Raw genomic sequence first — 4,835 nt, 5'->3', positions numbered from 1 at the left:
TGTTCATGCATATGTACGTTTTCATTTCTTTTTGGTACTCTCTATTGATTGGTGCTTTTTTGTTTCTCTCTCTCTCTCTCTCTTGGATAGTTTGCACATGGCACTTAAGCGCAAAACTACTCCGTCCTAAAATCCTCTTCGTTTCGGGGCGTCTTCTTCTGATTCCACCCCTATCCATGTCAGGTTCCGTGATGAGAAGGCCCGTTAGGACTTCTTAGAGAACATCTCCAAATGTGGAATTCATTCAGAATGCCACGTTATCCTATCAGACTTCTTCGATACTACTCTTTTGACTGTTATACATAGGCGGGGTTGGGAATCTCTATGTGAGATACCCGTGAGTTGTCCCTCCATGATCATACAGGAGTTTTACTCCAATATGCACAGATTTGATTATTCTATACCTCATTTCATTACTTTTGTACGAGGTACTTGTATAGTAGTCACTCCAGAGCTTATCTCCGATGTGCTACATGTTCCGTAAGAATAACATCCTGATTACCTCGGATGTCCTTGTCTGTGAACTGTGTCCAAAGACGAACTCTTGTTTCACTTTTTTAAGACACCTTCATCATGGGGTGACCGTTAAAACACCTTATGCTTGAGCTTTGTAAAAGGTCCGAGGTTCCTAAATATGGTGATGACATTTGTTTTACATCCCTTGTCTCACTATAATTCTATTACTGACCCTCGTGCTCACTTTTTGTTGTCCCTCATCGAGGACCTTACTATTGACTTTCCTTCTCACTTCATACTCACCCTTTGACTTTCCCTCTCCGTCAAAACAGCTTATTTTTTCTTTTGCTATACAAGGATCGTTTGTCACTCCTTTGTCTTTTATCTCGAGTCTGCTCACTTCACTGTTATAGGTCCCATTAGCGTAGTGTCCGTTAGACGGAGCGAGGCCCAGCTTCGACCAAAGCAGCCACGGATTGAGACAGCGGCTCCTCTAGCCTATTCCACTCCATCCACCTCCGCTCCTTTTCCTTCCACGGGTGGTGTGATGCTTGAGGCGATCATGGCATAGCTTTAGTGCATGGATGCTTGCCTTGACACTCTCATTGGTGAGATGAGTTAGGTGACCACCTGTGTGGGTCGTATTGCGTGACGTCAAGCTCGCCTTGGTGGCTTCATTGCTTTTCCCTCTCCATCTCCACAGGCTTTAGAGGATGATGATGATGATGATGGCTTCGGTGATGATGATGATGATGATGATGAAGATGAGTGTTAGGACATATGTGAATTATGTTAAGAACATATGTTATTTAGAATTGGCTAATCCTTTTACAAAATGCACTTTACTTGGAATTGGGTAGATCCAGGATGGTTTTAAGTCTTCAAGAATCATGTTGTTCAAGTCAAGAGTTAAATCCATGCAAATCTATTCAAGAAACAAATGAAGAAGTATTGTATTTTAAAGGTCAACAGCTAGCTTGACAGATTGCATCTATTGAGGTTTAAAAGGCAGTTTTAGCCTGATGCTCGACAGCTGCTTAATAGATTGCCTATCTATTGAGATTTACAAAAATCAATTTTTTAGATCTGATTTCATGCATATCCATATGTATGTATTTAGGGATTTTTTTTTTTTTTCTCACAATCCTAAACATATATAAGGATTATTTTAAGGGCTATCATAAGGTTGTTGCACTTGTTGTTGCAAGCATATTGTGACCAGAGACAATTTGCCCTAGTTCATCTTTCTCTTGAAGAAGCTACTATGTTTATACGCCATAGGGTTTTGTAACCAAGAAGCTTCATGATCTTCATCGTGTGGATGAATTGAAGAACTTTGCAGCTAACATCTTTCTCAAGTTGGTGTGTTAGTCACGTACTTGGATCCATACATCAATTGGTTAGTCACATTCTTGGATCCATGTATCGATTGGTTAGTCATGTACTAGGAGCCGTTCATTGAAAATGAGAGATTGTTACTACAGAACAAGTCCAATTGGATATTGGGGTAAGCGTTCAATTGTAGGTTAGTATAAGGTATTGGGATTTCTTTACTTGTAACCACTTGTTATGATAATAGTGGATTCTCAGAAGTGGTGACCTTAAAATCACCCGGTGGAATTTTTGCCTTAGAAGTTTTCCCCATTCGAAAACAAGTCATCGTGTCAACTTTATTTCCCGCTGCATTTAACTTTGTTGGTGATTTTTTTGTGCTACTATGCGTATTACATGTTAATTAACTTAATTAATTGACTTGACTAATTAATTGGTTAATTTATCACAATGGGTCAATACATTCTTGGCCTATCAAGTGGTATCAGAGTAGACACACTTTCATTAGGGTTAATCTTTCCTGTGTGATCCATTGACCTTTGTTTGTTATAGATAAAGGACATTCTCTAATTATACCTCCTTTATTTGATGGTACTAACTATGCATATTGGAAAGTACACATGAGAGTTTTCTTGCTGTCATTAGATCAAAAAGTGTGGCAAGCTATGTAGATAGGCTGGACTAAGCCAAAGGAAGCGCTTGTTGATTGGGATGATGCCAAGATCAAAGTAGCTAACTTCAACAGTAGGGCATTGAATGCTTTATTCAGTGTGGTCATGAATGAGGAGTTTAAGAAGATATCCTCTACTGAAATTGCAAAGGAAGCATGGACCATCCTCTAGACAACCTATGAAGGAACTAAGGCTGTCAAGGATTCAAAGTTTCAGGGGCTTACTACAAGCTAGGAAGAGATCAAGATGGAGGAGGATGAGTCATTCAATGAGTTCTATGCCAAGCTTAAGGACATAGTGAACTCAGCCTTTAATCTTGGGGAAACCATTCCCGAACCCAAGATTGTTAGGGGTGCTTAGATCTCTACCTGAGAGATTTCATGCCAAGATCACCACTATTGAGGAATCAAAGGACATTGATCAAATTCCTTTGACAAAGCTGGTTGGCAACTTATAGACCTATGAATTGGGTTTGTCTAGGATCGGGAAATCGAGTAAAAGTAAGAGCATGGCATTGAAGGCCAAAAGTAGTGATACTGATGAGTCTTTTGATGATGAAGATTCTAAGATGAAATCCTATATCACAAAGCAGTTCAAAAAGTTCATGAAGAATGCCAATACAAGAGGATTTGATAAAGATCGCAAGTAGTCCAGTTCGTCTCAGTTCGAGAACCAAGACAGAGAAAGAAGGATGCTAAGGAAGGTGGTCAGTACACTGTTCCCTCTAGACCTAAGTGTTTCAGATGTCAAGGCTTTGGACACATGAAACAAGAGTGCCGAACGTATCTCAAACCATTAGGAAAAGCAAGGCCTCTACTACTACCTTGAGTGGCACCGCGCCTGAGGTTGATTCGGAAAATGAGGATGATGGAATCCTGAATGCCTTTATTGCCACTGTGAATCCTACTAAGGGGATTGATGAAGAAATGGATGAAGAAGAGGACTTGGGGGAGTCTAAGTTTGAGAAGATGGATGAACAGGATGACATCCACACAGCCTATGCAAAATTGTACAAGGTCTTAGAAAAGCGTGAGAAATTGTATAGGTTGGCCACCAAGAAGCTTAGTGATGTAGAGCATGAATGAGAAGAAATTTCCATAAAGTTTGATGAAGCTAATTAGACTATTGGAGCACTACGGTTTGAAAACAATTTCTTGGCTGAGAAAACCAAGAAGCTTGCGGTAGAGCTGTTCCAAGTCAGAGCTCAGTTGGAGAGGACTTCAAGTGCAAAGCTTGATGAGATGCTTAGCTTCCAGAAATCTGCTTCTAATTAAATTGGTTTAGGGTATGATTTCTCTTCTCCTAATATTGCTTCTTCTAGTACTACTGTTTTTGTTTCACCTGCTAGCAATGTTGAATCTGAGAATAATGATGTGAAAACTGTTTTAGCTAGTGAGAACATAGACAATGGTAAATCTATCTTAGGAGCACCCCTTAAGCTTGATAAGAAAGAGATTAAAAACCCTAGGGCTAAGAAGGGCAATACTAAAAAATCTAAACAGAAGAAGCAACATCTCTGTCATCACTGTGGAGCGACTGGACATACTCGACCTAATTGCTATAAGTGGTTAGCCACTCAACAGAAAAACAGTATGATCTCATTGGGAAACTAGAATCAGTTTCCATCCTCTTTTGCTTCTCTTGGAGATCTTCTCCAAGCCCTCATGTTCCTTTCGAACTTGAACGGTTTTAATTCTTCCCCCTCATCGCTGAATCAAGGGTTTGCTAAACGGAAAGGTTCTTCCAAGGTGTGGAAGGAAAAAGGCTCAAAGTGATTTTGTCACTTTTCTCTCTCCCTCTATTTTTTTCTTGCATTGCTTATGTGTTTTGCTTTCTAGTTTTGAGTCAGTCTAGTTTTATGCTTTGCTTTGTTTAACATGTTTTTGTTTGTTTATTTTCAATTTTTTTTTTCATAAAAAAAAAAATTGAAAAATCAGAAAAATACAAAAACAGTGTGTGTTTTGTGTACATTGGTACTTGTATACCTTGGATGACCATTGAAACAGAGTTTTCTAAACTTTTTATCTTTTGTAACTTAGATGGGCATCTCTATGCACAACTAAGCAAGTGAGTTTTGTGGCTCGTGTTTGTGATGAGTAAGATTAAGTAATCTTTTGTACTTTACACTCGCATCATTCTTTTTGATGGGAAGGACTAGGAAATCCTAAGAGAAAGGCATAAATAACCATCTCACCATTGTTGCCCGCCAATCATGGAATGACATCTGTATGCTTCGGCATAGCAAAAGTGCAATGTCAAAAGCTTAACATTTTTGGGTATCTCTTTTGTCTCTCTTATATGCCCATGCATGATATGTTCAAAAGAAAAAATATGCAAAGAAAAACAAAAGCAAAAAGAATCAAAATACTTTTAAAT

Source organism: Quercus lobata, chromosome 1 (assembly GCF_001633185.2).
Source record: "Quercus lobata isolate SW786 chromosome 1, ValleyOak3.0 Primary Assembly, whole genome shotgun sequence".
In the NCBI taxonomy this organism is placed as follows: domain Eukaryota; kingdom Viridiplantae; phylum Streptophyta; class Magnoliopsida; order Fagales; family Fagaceae; genus Quercus; species Quercus lobata.
Note: the sequence above shows the minus strand (reverse complement) of the source record.